This window comes from Camelus bactrianus, chromosome 14 (assembly GCF_048773025.1).
Source record: "Camelus bactrianus isolate YW-2024 breed Bactrian camel chromosome 14, ASM4877302v1, whole genome shotgun sequence".
NCBI classification, from domain to species: Eukaryota; Metazoa; Chordata; class Mammalia; order Artiodactyla; family Camelidae; genus Camelus; species Camelus bactrianus.
In genome coordinates this window covers 30,538,536-30,555,638 of record NC_133552.1, presented here as the reverse complement: position 1 = coordinate 30,555,638, position 17,103 = coordinate 30,538,536, and positions in this window count along the sequence as shown.

Here is a 17,103-nt window from a genome sequence, read left to right as displayed (position 1 = left end):
TGAAGGACGGCTTTCACACAAACATCTCTCAGAAATGTGCATGTGGAGAGACGTTCGCTCATCTAGCACAAAGGGAACGGTTTGCAGGAGAAAGTTTTATTCTGTATTGTATGTCTGTTTCTTAGTGCCGTTTTGAATATACTGCTGTAATCAGTGTAAAATTTTGTTGGAACTAGTACCCCCCATATACATGTATGGAGGGTTGTTTGCATCTGAAAAGAAACATAGTGTTCCCATCAAGCTAGGTGAAAGTTGGCTTTCATACACACGTATCTCTCAGACCTGAACATGTGGAGAGACGTTCGTTCATGTAGCACAAAGGGACCGGGTTGCAGGAGAAACTTTTACCCTGGATTCTGATTCTGTGTCGTAGAGCCGGGTTTGAAGTTCCTGCAGTTTTCAAAGTAAAACCGAGTTGGAGCTGGTACCACCCCATATATAGAGATGGATTGTAGTTTGCAACTGAAAGGAAAATTTATGCTGTAAACAGGCTAGGTGATGGACGGCTTTCACACACACATCTCTCAGAAAATGCATGTGGAGAGACATTCGTTCATCTAACACATTGGGAACGGGTTTCAGGAGAAAATTTTATTCTGGGTTCTCAGTCTGTTTCCTAATGCCGGTTTGATGTTCCCGCATTTTTCACTTAAAACAGAGTTGGAGTTTTTTCTCCGCATGTAAATGTATGAAGTGTAGTTGGCAACTGAAAAGAAACTTTGTGTACCCATCAAGCAAGGTGAATAACGGCTTTTACAAACAATAATCTCTCAGAAATGAGCATGGGGACAGACATTTGTTCATCTAGCACGAATGGAACGGGTTGTAGGAGCAACTTTTACTCTGGGTTCTCAGTCTGTTTCCTAGTGCCGGAATAAAGTTACTGAAGATTTCACTGTAAAAACGAGTTGGAGCTTGTATTCCCCATATATTATTATGAAGTGTAGTTTGCAAATGAAAAGAAATTTTGTGTTGCCAACAAGCTAGGTGATGGACGGCTTTCACACACACAATTATCTCTCAGAACAGAGCACGTGTAGAGACGTTCGTTCATCTAGCACATTGGGAAAGTGTTTCAGGAGAAACTTAAAATCTAGTCTCTCAGTCTGTTTCCTAGTGCCGGTCTGAAGTTCCTGCTGTTTTCTTTGTAAAACCGAGTTGGTGCTAGTATCTCCCCATGTATATGTATGGAGTGTAGTTTGCAACTGAAAAGGATCTTTGTGTTCCCAACAAGCTAGGTGAAGGGCGGCTTTCACACACACATATCTCTCAGAAATGAGCATGGGGACAGACGTTCGTTCATCTATCACAAAGGGAAAATTTTGTAGGGGATACTTATAATCTTGTTCCTCAGTCAGTTTCCTAGGGCCGGTTTGAAGTTCCTGCAGATTTCACTATAAAATCGAGTTTGAGCTAGTATCATCCAATAAAATGTGTATGGATTGCATTTTGAAATTGAAAAGAAACTGTGTTCCCATCAAGCTAAGTGAAAGATGGCTTTCACACACACTTATGTCTCAGAACATTGCACGTGTAGAGATGTTCGTTCATCTAGCATATTGAGAACGGGTTTCAGGAGAAACTTTTATTCGGGGTTCCCAGTCTGTTTCCTAGTGCTGGTTTGAAGTTCCTGCACTTTTCACTGTAAAACCGAGTTGGAGCTAGTACCTCCCCATATATATGTATGGAGTGTATTTTGCAACTGAAAAGAAACTTTGTGTTCCCAACAACTAGGTGAAGGACGGCTTTCACACAAACATCTCTCAGAACTGTGCATGTGGAGAGAATTTCGTTCATCTAGCACAAAGGGACCGGGTTGCAGGAAAACCTTTTTCTCTGGATTCTGAGTCTGTGTCCTAGAGCCGTTTTGAAGTTCCTGTATTTTTCAGTGTAAAACCGAGTTGGAGCTGGTACCTCCCCATAAATACATATGGTCTGTAGTTTTCAAATGAAAGGAAACTTTGTGCTTCCAACAAGCTATATGATGGACGGCTTTCACCCACACTTATCACTCAGAACAGTGCATGTGGAGAGACGTTTGTTCATCTAGCACTTTGGGAACGGGTTTCAAGAGAAACTTTTAATCTCGATTCTCAGTATGTTTCCTACCGCCTGTATGAAGTTCCTGCAGTTTTCACTGTAAAACCGAGTTGTAGCTAATACTTCCCCATATATATGTATGGAGTGTAGATTGCAACTCTAAAGAAACATTGTTTTCCCATCAAGCTATGTGAACGACGGCTTCATACACAGTTATCTCTCAGAAATGAGCATGTGGAGAGACGTTCGTTCATCTAGCACAAAGGGATTGGGTTGCAGTAGAAACATTTACTCTGGATTCTCAGTCTGTTTCCTAGTGCTGGTATGATGTTCCTGCAGATTTCACTGTAAAATCGAGTTTGAGCTTGTACTTCCCTATACATTATTATGGAGTGTAGATTGCAAATGAAAAGAAACTTGTGTTCCCAACAAGCTGGGTGATAGACGGCTTTCAGACACAATTATCTCTCAGAACTGAGCATGTGGAGAGACGTTCGTTCATCTAGCACATTGGGAAAGGGTTTAAGGAGAAACTTTTAATCTGGGTTAAAAATCTGTTTCCTAGTGCCGGTTTGAATTTCCTGCATTTTTCACTATAAAACCGATTTGGATCTATTACCTCCCCATATATATGTATGGAGTTTTGTTTGCAACTGAAAAGAAAATTTGTGTTCCCATCAATCTAGTTGAAGGAAGGCTTTCACACAAACATCTCTCAAATCTGTTCATGTGGAGAGACGTTCGTTCATCTAACACAAACGGAAAGGGTGGCAGGGGAAACTTTTTCTCTGGTTTCTTAGTCTGTTTCCTAGTGCCGGTTTGAAGTTCCTGCAATTTTCAATGTAACTGAGAGTTGGCGCTAGTACCTCCCCATATATACGGATGGATTGTAGTTTGCAACTGAAAGGAAAATTTATGCTGTAAACAAGCAAGTTGATGGACGGCTTTCACACACACATCTCTCAGAATAGTGCATGTGGAGAGACATTCGTTCATCTAGCACATTGGGAACTGGTTTCAGGAGAAACTTTTATTCTGGGTTCTCAGTCTGTTTCCTAGTGCCGGTTTGATGTTCCTGCAGTTTTCACCTTAAAACCGACTTGGAGTTTTGACCTCCGCATATATATGTATGAAGTGTAGTTTGCAACTGAAAATAAACTTTGTTTTCCAATCAAGCTAGGTGAAGGACATCTTTTACACACATTTATATCTCAGAACTGAGCATGTGGACAGACTTTCGTTCATCTAGCACAAATGGAACGGGTTGTAGGAGCTACTATTACTCTGGTATCTCAATCTGTTTCCTAGTGCTGATTTGAAATTCCAGCAGGTTTCACTATGAAATCGTGTTGGAGCTAGTACCTCCCCATATATATGTATGGAGTGTAGTTTGCAATTGAAAAGAAACTTTGTGTTCCCAACAAGCCAAGTGAAGTACGGCTTTCAAACACACTTATATCTCAGAACTTAGCATGTGGACATACTATCGTTCATCTAGCATAAATGGAAAGGTTAGTAGGAGAAACTTTTACTCTGGTTTCTGAATCTGTTTCCTAGTGCCGGTTTGAAGTTCCTGCAGTTTTCACTATAAAATCGAGTTGGAGTTAGTACCTCCCCATACATATTTATGGAGTGTATTTTGCAACTGAAAACAAAGTTTGTGTTCCCATCAAGCTAGGTGAACGACGGCTTTCATACACAACTATCTCACAGAAATGAGCATGTGGAGAGACATTCGTTCATCTAGCACATTGGGAACGAGTTTCAGTAGAAAATTTTAATCGGGGTTCCCAGTGTGTTTCCTAGTGCCAGTTTTAAGTTCCAGCAGTTTACACTGTAAAACCGATTTGGAGCTAGTACCTCCCCATATATATGTATTAATTTTAATTTGCAACTGGAAAGAAACATTGTGTTGCCAAAAAGCTATGTGAAGTTCGGCTTTCACACACACATATCTCTCAGAACAGAGCACGTGTAGAGATATTCGTTCATCTAGCACAATGGGAACTGGTTTCAGGGGAAACTTACATTCTGGGTTCCCAGTGTGTTTCCTAGTCCCGTTTTGAAGTTCCTGCAGTTTTCACTGTAAAACCGAGTTGGAGCTATTACCTCCCCATATATATGTATGGAGTGTGTATTGCATCTGAAAAGTAACATTTTGTTCCCAACAACTAGGATAAAGACGGCTTTCACACAAACATCTCTCAGAACTGTGCATGTGGAGAGACGTTCGCTCATGTAGCACCAAGGGAACGGTTTGCATGAGAAAGTTTTATTCTGGTTTCTAATTTTGTTTCCTAGTGCCGGTTTGAATTTACTGCTATATTCAGTGTAAAAGAGTTTTGGTACTAGTACCTCCCTATGTATTTGTATGGAGTGTAGTTTGCAACTGAAAAGAAACATTGTGTTCCCAACAAGCTACGTGAAGGACAGCTTTCACACACACTTATCTCTCAGACCTGAGCTTGTGGAGAGACTTTCGTTCATGTAGCACAAAACGAACGGTTTGCGGGGGAAACTTTTACTCTCGTTTCTCGTTCTGTTTCCTATTGCTGGTTTGAAGTTCCTGAAGTTTTCTCTGTAAAACCGATTTGGAGCTACTGCCTCCCCATATATATGTATGGGAAGCAGATTTCAACTGGAAAGGAACTTTGTGTTAACAGCAAGTTTGGTGAAGGACGACTTTAACACACACATATTTCTCAGAAAATAGCATGTGGAGAGACATTCGTTCACCTAGAACAAAGGGACCATGTTGCAGGAGAAAATTTTACATTGGATTCTGAGTCTGTGTCCTATAGCCGGTTTGAATTTCCTGCAGTTTTCAATGTAAAACCGAGTTGGAGCTAGCACCTCCCCATATATACGGATGGATTGTAGTTTGCAAATGAAAGGAAAATTTCTGCTATAAACAAGCTAGGTGATGGACGGCTTTCACACACACATCTCTCAGTACAGTGCATGTGGAGAGACATTCGTTCATCTAGCACATTGGGAACGGGTTTCAGGAGAAAATTTTTTTCTGGTTTCTCAGTCTGTTTCCTAGTGCCGGTTTGATGTTCCTGCAGTATTCACTGTAAAATCGAGTTGGAATTTTTACATCCACATATATATGCATGAAGTGTAGTTTGCAGCTTAAAAGAAATTTTGTGTTCCCATCAAGCTAGGTGAACGACGGCTTTCACACAATTATTTCCCAGAACTGAGCATTAGGATAGACGTTCGTTCATCTAGCACATTGGGAACGGGTTACAGTAGTAATTTTTTATCGGGAATCCCAGTCTGTTTCCTAGTGCCGGGTTGAAATTTCAGCAGTTTACACTGTAAAACCGAGTTGGAGCTAGAACATCCCCATATATATAATTATGGAGTGTAGTTTGAAACTGAAAAGAAATTTGTGTTCCCATCAAGCTTTCATACACAATTATATCTCAGAAATGAGCATGTGGAGAGACGTTCGTTCATCTAGCACAAACGGAAAGGGTGGCAGGGGAAACTTTTTCTCTGGTTTCTTAGTCTGTTTCCTAGTGCCGGTTTGAAATTTCAGCTGTTTACTCTGTAAAACCGAGTTGGAGCTAGTACCTCCCCATATATACGGATGGATTGTAGTTTGCAACTGAAAGGAAAATTTATTCTGCAAACAAGATAGGTGATGGACGGCTTTCACACACACATCTCTCAGAACAGTGCATGTGGAGGGACATTCATTCATCTAAATGTTTCAGGAGAAACTTTTATTCTGGGTTCTCAGTCTGTTTCCTAGTGCCGTTTTGATGTTCCTGCAGTTTTCACTGTAAAACCGAGTTGGAGTTTTTACCTCAGCATATATATGTATGAAGTGTAGTTTGCAACTGTAAAGAAACTTTGTGTTCCCATCAAGCTAGTTGAAGGACGGCTTTAACACACAATTTTCTCTCAGAACTGAGCATGTAGACAGACTTTCGTTCATCTAGGCCAAATGGAACTGGATGTAGGAGCAACTTTTCTCTGGTTTCTCAGTGTGTTTCCTAGTGCCGGTTTGAAAATCCTGCAGTTTTCACTATAAAATCGAGTTGGAGCTAGTACCTCCCCATGTATAGTTATGGAGTGTAGTTTGCAACTGAAAAGAAATTTGTGTTCCCATCAAGCTAGGTGAACGACGGCTTTCACACAATTATCTCTCAGAAATGAGCATGCCGAGAGACGTTCGTTCATCTAGCACAAAGGGACTGGGTTGCAGTAGAAACATTTACTCTGGATTCTCAGTCTGTTTCCTAGTGCCGGTATGATGTTCCTGCATATTTCACTGTAAAATCGTTTTTGAGCTTGTACTTCCCTATAGATTATTATGAAGTTTAGTTTGCAAATGAAAAGAATTTTTTGTTGCCAACAAGTTATGTGATGGACGGCTTATACACAAACTTATCTCTCAGAACAGAGCACGTGTAGAGAAGTTCGTTCATCTAGCACATTGGGAACGGTTTTAAGGAGAAACTTTTATTCTGGGTTAACAGTGTGTTTCTTAGTGCCGGTTTGAAGTTCCTGCATTTTTCACTATAAAACCGAGTTGAATCTTTTACTTCACCCATATATATGTATGGAGTGTAGTTTGCAACAGAAAAGAAACTTTGTGTTCCCAATAACTAGGTGAAGGACGGCTTTCACACAAACATCTCTCAGAACTGTGCATGTGGAGAGACGTTCGCTCATCTAGCACAAAGGGAACGGTTTGCAGTAGAAAGTTTTATTCTGTTTTGTAAGTCTGTTTCTTAGTGCCGGTTTGATTATACTGCTGTATTCAGTGTAAAATCTTGTTGGAACTAGTACCTCCCCATATACATGTATGGAGGGTTGTTTGCATCTGAAAAGAAACATAGTGTTCACATTAAGCTAGGTGAAAGTCGGCTTTCACATACACTTATCTCTCAGACCTGAGCATGTGGAGAAATGTTCGTTAATGTAGCAAAAAGGGAACGGTTTGCAAGAGAAACTTTTACTCTTCTTTCTAGTTCTGTTCCTATTGATGGTTTGAAGTTCCTGAATTTTTCCCTGTAAAACCGATTTGTAGCTAATACCTCTCCATATATATGTATGGGTAGCAGATTTCAACTGAAAAGGAACTTTGTGTTCCCAGCAAGCTAGCTGAAGGACGGCTTAAACACACACACATATTTCTCAAAACTGAGCTTGTGGAGAGACGTTCATTCATCTACCTCAATGGGCCCGGGTTGCAGGAGATACTTTTACTCTGGATTCTGAGTCTGTGTCATAGAGCAGGTTTGAAGTTCCTGCATTTTTCAATGTAAAACCTAGTTGGAGCTGGTACCTCCCCATATATAGGGATGGATTGTAGTTTGCAACTGAAAGGAAAATTTATGCTGTAAACAGGCTAGGTGATGGACGGCTTTCACACACACATCTCTCAGAAAAGTGCATGTGGAGAGACATTCGTTCATCTAGCACATTGGGAACGGGTTTCAGGCGAAAATTTTATTCTGTGTTCTCAGTCTGTTTCCTAATGCCGGTTTGATGTTCCCGCATTTTTCACTGTAAAACAGAGTTGGAGTTTTTTCCTCCGCATGTAAATGTATGAATTGTAGTTGGCAACTGAAAAGAAACTTTGTGTTCCCATCAAGCTAGGTGAAGAACGGCTTTTACAAACAATAATCTCTCAGAACTGAGCATGGGGACAGACTTTTGTTCATCTAGCACGAATGGAACGTGTTGTAGGAGCAACTTTAACTCTGGTTTCTCAGTGTGTTTCCTAGTGCCGGAATAAAGTTACTGAAGATTTCACTGTAAAAACGAGTTGGAGCTTGTACTTCCCCATATATTATTATGAAGTGTAGTTTGCAAATGAAAAGAAACTTTGTGTTGCCAACAAGCTAGGTGATGGACGGCTTTCACATGCACTTATCTCTCAGAACAGAGCACGTGTAGAGACGTTCATTCATCTAGCACATTGGGAATGGGTTTCAGGAGAAACTTAAAATCTAGTCTCTCAGTCTGTTTCCTAGTGCCGGTCTGAAGTTCCTGCTGTTTTCTTTGTAAAACCGAGTTGGAGCTAGAATCTCCCCATGTATATGTATGGAGTGTAGTTTGCAACTGAAAAGGAACTTTGTGTTCCCAACAAGCTAGGTGAAGGGCGGCTTTCACACACACATATCTCTCAGAAATGAGCATGGGGACAGACATTCGTTCATCTATCACAAAGGGAAAATGTTGTAGGGGATACTTATAATCTTGTTCCTCAGTCAGTTTCCTAGGGCCGGTTTGAAGTTCCTGCAGATTTCACTATAAAATCGAGTTGGAGCTAGTATCATCCAATAAAATGTGTATGGATTGTATTTTGAAATTGAAAAGAAACTTTGTGTTCCCATCAAGCTAAGTGAAAGATGGCTTTCACACACACTTAGGTCTCAGAACAGAGCACGTGTAGAGATGTTCGTTCATCTAGCACATTGAGAACGGGTTTCAGGAGAAACTTTATTCTGGGTTCCCAGTCTGTTTCCTAGTGCCGATTTGAAGTTCCTGCAGTTTTCACTGTAAAACCGAGTTGGAGCTAATACCTCCCCATATATATGTATGGAGTGTAATTTACTACTGAAAAGAAACTTTGTGTTCCCAGCAAGTGAGGTGAAGGACGGCTTTCACACACACATATATCTCAGAACTGAGCATGTGGAGAGAAGTTCGTTCATCTAGCACAAAGGGAACGGTTTGCAGGAGAAAGTTTTACTCTTGTATCTCAGTCTGTTTCCAAGGGAAGGTTTGATTTTACTGCAGTTTTCCCTGAAAAACCGAGATGGAGCTAGTAGTTTCCCATATATATGTATGGAGTGTAGTTGGCAACTGAAAAGAAACTTTGTGTTCCCAAAAAGCTAGGTAAAGTTCGGCTTTCACACAGAATTATCTCTCAGAACTGAGCATGTTGAGAGACGTTCGTTCATCTAGCAGAAATTGACTGGGTTAAAGGAGAAATAATTACTCAGGTTTCTCAGTCTGTTTCCTAGTGCCGGTTTGATGTTCCTGCAGTTTTCACTATAAACCGAGTAGGAGATAGTACTTCCCCATATATATATATGGAGTGTAGTTTGCAAATGAATGGAAACTTTGTGTTACCAACAAGCTAGGTGAAGGACGGCTTTCACACACACACTTATCTCTCAGAACAGAGCACTTGTAGAGACGTTCGTTCATCTAGCACATTGGGAATGGGTTTCAGGAGAAACTTTTAATCGGGGTTCCCCGTCTATTTCCTATGCCGGTTTGAATTTCCTGCAATTTTCACTGTAAAACCGAGTTTTAACTAGTACCTACCCATATATATATATGGACTGTAGTTTGCAAATGAAATGAAACTTTTTGTTGCCAACAAGTTAGGTGAATAACAGCATTCACACAAACATCTCTCAGAACTGTGCATGTGGAGAGACGTTCGTTCATCTAGCACAAAGGGAACGGTTTGCAGGAGAAACTTTTACTCGTATCTCAGTCTGTTTCCTAGTGAAGATTTGATTTTACTGCAGTTTTCACTGTAAAAGCGAGTTGGAGCTTGTACCTCCCCATATGTATTTATTGAGTGTAGTTTGCAAATGAAAAGAATCTTTGTGTTGCCAACAAGTTAGGTGAAGGGCGGTTTTCACACATACATATCTCTCAGAAATGATCATGTGGAGAGACTTTCATTCACTTAGCACAAAGGGATTGGGTTGCAGTAGAAACATTTACTCTGGTTTCTCAGTCTGTTTCCTAGTACAGGTTTGAAGTTCGTGCATTTTTCACTTTAAAGCCGAGTTGGAGCTAGTCCCTCCCCATATATATGTTTGGAGGGCATTTTGCAACTGAAAAGAAACTTTGTGTTCCCATCAAGCTAGGTGAACTTCGGCTTTAAGACACAATTATCTCTCAGAACTGAGCATGTGGTGAGACGTTCGTTCATCTAGCTCAAACGGACTGTGTTGTAGTAGAAACTTTTATTCTGGGTTCTCAGTCTGGTTCCTAGTGCCGTTTGGAAGTTCCTGCAGTTTTCACTTTAAAGCCGAGTTGGAGGTATTACGTCCACATATATATGTATGGAGTGAATTTTGCAACTGAAAAGAAACTTTGTGTTCCCAATAACTAGGTGAAGGACGGCTTTCACACAAACATCTCTCAGAAATGTGCATGTGGAGAGACGTTCGCTCATCTAGCACAAAGGGAACGGTTTGCAGGAGAAAGTTTTATTCTGTTTTGTAAGTCTGTTTCTTAGTGCCGGTTTGAATATACTGCTGTATTCAGTGTAAAACTTTGTTGGAACTAGTACTTCCCCATATACATGTATGGAGGGTTGTTTGCATCTGAAAAGAAACATAGTGTTCCCATCAAGCTAGGTGAAAGTCGGCTTTCATACACACTTATCTCTCAGACCTGAGCATGTGGAGAAAATTTCGTTAATGTAGCAAAAAGGGAACGGTTTGCAAGAGAAACTTTTATCTTGTTTCTCGTTCTGTTCCTATTGATGGTTTGAAGTTCCTGAAGTTTTCCCTGTAAAACCGATTTGGAACTACTATCTCCCCATATATATGTATGGGTAGCAGATTTCAACTGAAAAGGAACTTTGTGTTCCCAGCAAGCTAGCTGAAGGACGGCTTAAACACACACACATATTTCTCAGAACTGAGCATGTGGAGAGGCGTTCGTTCATCTAGCACAAAGGGACCGGGTTGCAGGAGAAACTTTTACTCTGGATTCTGAGTGTGTGTCGTAGAGCCGGGTTTGAAGTTCCTGCAGTTTTCAAAGTAAAACCTAGTTGGAGCTGGTACCTCCCCATATATAGGGATGGATTGTAGTTTGCAACTGAAAGGAAAATTTATGCTGTAAACAGGCTAGGTGATGGAAGGCTTTCACACACACATCTCTCAGAAAAGTGCATGTGGAGAGACATTCGTTCATCTAGCACATTGGGAACGGGTTTCAGGCGAAAATTTTATTCTGTGTTCTCAGTCTGTTTCCTAATGCCGGTTTGATGTTCCCGCATTTTTCACTGTAAAACAGAGTTGGAGTTTTTTCCTCCGCATGTAAATGTATGAATTGTAGTTGGCAACTGAAAAGAAACTTTGTGTTCCCATCAAGCTAGGTTAAGAACGGCTTTTACAAACAATAATCTCTCAGAACTGAGCATGGGGACAGACTTTTGTTCATCTAGCACGAATGGAACGTGTTGTAGGAGCAACTTTAACTCTGGTTTCTCAGTGTGTTTCCTAGTGCCGGAATAAAGTTACTGAAGATTTCACTGTAAAAACGAGTTGGAGCTTGTACTTCCCCATATATTATTATGAAGTGTAGTTTGCAAATGAAAAGAAACTTTGTGTTGCCAACAAGCTAGGTGATGGACGGCTTTCACATGCACTTATCTCTCAGAACAGAGCACGTGTAGAGACGTTCATTCATCTAGCACATTGGGAATGGGTTTCAGGAGAAACTTAAAATCTAGTCTCTCAGTCTGTTTCCTAGTGCCGGTCTGAAGTTCCTGCTGTTTTCTTTGTAAAACCGAGTTGGAGCTAGTATCTCCCCATGTATATATATGGAGTGTAGTTTGCAACTGAAAAGGAACTTTGTGTTCCCAACAAGCTAGGTGAAGGGCGGCTTTCACACACACATATCTCTCAGAAATGAGCATGGGGACAGACGTTCGTTCATCTATCACAAAGGGAAAATTTTGTAGGGGATACTTATAATCTTATTCCTCAGTCAGTTTCCTAGGGCCGGTTTGAAGTTCCTGCAGATTTCACTATAAAATCGAGTTGGAGCTAGTATCATCCAATAAAATGTGTATGGATTGTATTTTGAAATTGAAAAGAAACTTTGTGTTCCCATCAAGCTAAGTGAAAGATGGCTTTCACACACACTTAGGTCTCAGAACAGAGCACGTGTAGAGATGTTCGTTCATCTAGTACATTGAGAACGGGTTTCAGGAGAAACTTTATTCTGGGTTCCCAGTCTGTTTCCTAGTGCCGATTTGAAGTTCCTGCAGTTTTCACTGTAAAACCGAGTTGGAGCTAATACCTCCCCATATATATGTATGGAGTGTAATTTACTACTGAAAAGAAACTTTGTGTTCCCAGCAAGTGAGGTGAAGGACGGCTTTCACACACACATATATCTCAGAACTGAGCATGTGGAGAGAAGTTCGTTCATCTAGCACAAAGGGAACGGTTTGCAGGAGAAAGTTTTACTCTTGTATCTCAGTCTGTTTCCAAGGGAAGGTTTGATTTTACTGCAGTTTTCCCTGAAAAACCGAGATGGAGCTAGTAGTTTCCCATATATATGTATGGAGTGTAGTTGGCAACTGAAAAGAAACTTTGTGTTCCCAAAAAGCTAGGTAAAGTTCGGCTTTCACACAGAATTATCTCTCAGAACTGAGCATGTTGAGAGACGTTCGTTCATCTAGCAGAAATTGACTGGGTTAAAGGAGAAATAATTACTCAGGTTTCTCAGTCTGTTTCCTAGTGCCGGTTTGATGTTCCTGCAGTTTTCACTATAAACCGAGTAGGAGATAGTACTTCCCCATATATATATATGGAGTGTAGTTTGCAAATGAATGGAAACTTTGTGTTACCAACAAGCTAGGTGAAGGACGGCTTTCACACACACACTTATCTCTCAGAACAGAGCACGTGTAGAGACGTTCGTTCATCTAGCACATTGGGAATGGGTTTCAGGAGAAACTTTTAATCGGGGTTCCCCGTCTATTTCCTATGCCGGTTTGAATTTCCTGCAATTTTCACTGTAAAACCGAGTTTTAACTAGTACCTACCCATATATATATATGGACTGTAGTTTGCAAATGAAATGAAACTTTTTGTTGCCAACAAGTTAGGTGAATAACAGCATTCACACAAACATCTCTCAGAACTGTGCATGTGGAGAGACGTTCGTTCATCTAGCACAAAGGGAACGGTTTGCAGGAGAAACTTTTACTCGTATCTCAGTCTGTTTCCTAGTGAAGATTTGATTTTACTGCAGTTTTCACTGTAAAAGCGAGTTGGAGCTTGTACCTCCCCATATGTATTTATTGAGTGTAGTTTGCAAATGAAAAGAATCTTTGTGTTGCCAACAAGATAGGTGAAGGGCGGTTTTCACACATACATATCTCTCAGAAATGATCATGTGGAGAGACTTTCATTCACTTAGCACAAAGGGATTGGGTTGCAGTAGAAACATTTACTCTGGTTTCTCAGTCTGTTTCCTAGTACAGGTTTGAAGTTCGTGCATTTTTCACTTTAAAGCCGAGTTGGAGCTAGTCCCTCCCCATATATATGTTTGGAGGGCATTTTGCAACTGAAAAGAAACTTTGTGTTCCCATCAAGCTAGGTGAACTTCGGCTTTAAGACACAATTATCTCTCAGAACTGAGCATGTGGTGAGACGTTCGTTCATCTAGCTCAAACGGACTGTGTTGTAGTAGAAACTTTTATTCTGGGTTCTCAGTCTGGTTCCTAGTGCCGTTTGGAAGTTCCTGCAGTTTTCACAGTAAAATAGAGATGGATCTAATACCTACCCATATATATGTATGGAGTGTAGTTTGCAACTGAAAAGAAACTTTGTGTTCCCTTCAAGCTATGTGAAGTTCGGCTTTCACACACACATATCTCTCAGAACAGAGCACGTGTAGAGACGTTCGTTCATCTAGCACATTGGGAAAGCCTTTCAGGAGAAAATTTCATTCTGGGTTTCCAGTCTGTTTCCGAGTGCCGGTTTGAAGTTCCTGTAGTTTTCACTGTAAAGCCGAGTTGGAGGTATTACGTCCACATATATATGTATGGAGTGAATTTTGCAACTGAAAAGAAACTTTGTGTTCCCAATAACTAAGTGAAGGACGGCTTTCACACAAACATCTCTCAGAAATGTGCATGTGGAGAGACGTTCGCTCATCTAGCACAAAGGGAACGGTTTGCAGGAGAAAGTTTTATTCTGTTTTGTAAGTCTGTTTCTTAGTGCCGGTTTGAATATACTGCTGTATTCAGTGTAAAACTTTGTTGGAACTAGTACTTCCCCATATACATGTATGGAGGGTTGTTTGCATCTGAAAAGAAACATAGTGTTCCCATCAAGCTAGGTGAAAGTCGGCTTTCATACACACTTATCTCTCAGACCTGAGCATGTGGAGAAAAGTTCGTTAATGTAGCAAAAAGGGAACGGTTTGCAAGAGAAACTTTTACTCTTGTTTCTCGTTCTGTTCCTATTGATGGTTTGAAGTTCCTGAAGTTTTCCCTGTAAAACCGATTTGGAGCTATTATCTCCCCATGTATATGTATGGGTAGCAGATTTCAACTGAAAAGGAACTTTGTGTTCCCAGCAAGCTAGCTGAAGGACGGCTTAAACACACACACATATTTCTCAGAACTGAGCATGTGGAGAGGCGTTCGTTCATCTAGCACAAAGGGACCGGGTTGCAGGAGAAATTTTTACTCTGGATTCTGAGTGTGTGTCGTAGAGCCGGGTTTGAAGTTCCTGCAGTTTTCAAAGTAAAACCTAGTTGGAGCTGGTACCTCCCCATATATAGGGATGGATTGTAGTTTGCAACTGAAAGGAATATTTATGCTGTAAACAGGCTAGGTGATGGAAGGCTTTCACACACACATCTCTCAGAAAAGTGCATGTGGAGAGACATTCGTTCATCTAGCACATTGGGAACGGGTTTCAGGCGAAAATTTTATTCTGTGTTCTCAGTCTGTTTCCTAATGCCGGTTTGATGTTCCCGCATTTTTCACTGTAAAACAGAGTTGGAGTTTTTTCCTCCGCATGTAAATGTATGAATTGTAGTTGGCAACTGAAAAGAAACTTTGTGTTCCCATCAAGCTAGGTTAAGAACGGCTTTTACAAACAATAATCTCTCAGAACTGAGCATGGGGACAGACTTTTGTTCATCTAGCACGAATGGAACGTGTTGTAGGAGCAACTTTAACTCTGGTTTCTCAGTGTGTTTCCTAGTGCCGGAATAAAGTTACTGAAGATTTCACTGTAAAAACGAGTTGGAGCTTGTACTTCCCCATATATTATTATGAAGTGTAGTTTGCAAATGAAAAGAAACTTTGTGTTGCCAACAAGCTAGGTGATGGACGGCTTTCACATGCACTTATCTCTCAGAACAGAGCACGTGTAGAGACGTTCATTCATCTAGCACATTGGGAATGGGTTTCAGGAGAAACTTAAAATCTAGTCTCTCAGTCTGTTTCCTAGTGCCGGTCTGAAGTTCCTGCTGTTTTCTTTGTAAAACCGAGTTGGAGCTAGTATCTCCCCATGTATATGTATGGAGTGTAGTTTGCAACTGAAAAGGAACTTTGTGTTCCCAACAAGCTAGGTGAAGGGCGGCTTTCACACACACATATCTCTCAGAAATGAGCATGGGGACAGACGTTCGTTCATCTATCACAAAGGGAAAATTTTGTAGGGGATACTTATAATCTTGTTCCTCAGTCAGTTTCCTAGGGCCGGTTTGAAGTTCCTGCAGATTTCACTATAAAATCGAGTTGGAGCTAGTATCATCCAATAAAATGTGTATGGATTGTATTTTGAAATTGAAAAGAAACTTTGTGTTCCCATCAAGCTAAGTGAAAGATGGCTTTCACACACACTTAGGTCTCAGAACAGAGCACGTGTAGAGATGTTCGTTCATCTAGCACATTGAGAACGGGTTTCAGGAGAAACTTTATTCTGGGTTCCCAGTCTGTTTCCTAGTGCCGATTTGAAGTTCCTGCAGTTTTCACTGTAAAACCGAGTTGGAGCTAATACCTCCCCATATATATGTATGGAGTGTAATTTACTACTGAAAAGAAACTTTGTGTTCCCAGCAAGTGAGGTGAAGGACGGCTTTCACACACACATATATCTCAGAACTGAGCATGTGGAGAGAAGTTCGTTCATCTAGCACAAAGGGAACGGTTTGCAGGAGAAAGTTTTACTCTTGTATCTCAGTCTGTTTCCAAGGGAAGGTTTGATTTTACTGCAGTTTTCCCTGAAAAACCGAGATGGAGCTAGTAGTTTCCCATATATATGTATGGAGTGTAGTTGGCAACTGAAAAGAAACTTTGTGTTCCCAAAAAGCTAGGTAAAGTTCGGCTTTCACACAGAATTATCTCTCAGAACTGAGCATGTTGAGAGACGTTCGTTCATCTAGCAGAAATTGACTGGGTTAAAGGAGAAATAATTACTCAGGTTTCTCAGTCTGTTTCCTAGTGCCGGTTTGATGTTCCTGCAGTTTTCACTATAAACCGAGTAGGAGATAGTACTTCCCCATATATATATATGGAGTGTAGTTTGCAAATGAATGGAAACTTTGTGTTACCAACAAGCTAGGTGAAGGACGGCTTTCACACACACACTTATCTCTCAGAACAGAGCACGTGTAGAGACGTTCGTTCATCTAGCACATTGGGAATGGGTTTCAGGAGAAACTTTTAATCGGGGTTCCCCGTCTATTTCCTATGCCGGTTTGAATTTCCTGCAATTTTCACTGTAAAACCGAGTTTTAACTAGTACCTACCCATATATATATATGGACTGTAGTTTGCAAATGAAATGAAACTTTTTGTTGCCAACAAGTTAGGTGAATAACAGCATTCACACAAACATCTCTCAGAACTGTGCATGTGGAGAGACGTTCGTTCATCTAGCACAAAGGGAACGGTTTGCAGGAGAAACTTTTACTCGTATCTCAGTCTGTTTCCTAGTGAAGATTTGATTTTACTGCAGTTTTCACTGTAAAAGCGAGTTGGAGCTTGTACCTCCCCATATGTATTTATTGAGTGTAGTTTGCAAATGAAAAGAATCTTTGTGTTGCCAACAAGATAGGTGAAGGGCGGTTTTCACACATACATATCTCTCAGAAATGATCATGTGGAGAGACTTTCATTCACTTAGCACAAAGGGATTGGGTTGCAGTAGAAACATTTACTCTGGTTTCTCAGTCTGTTTCCTAGTACAGGTTTGAAGTTCGTGCATTTTTCACTTTAAAGCCGAGTTGGAGCTAGTCCCTCCCCATATATATGTTTGGAGGGCATTTTGCAACTGAAAAGAAACTTTGTGTTCCCATCAAGCTAGG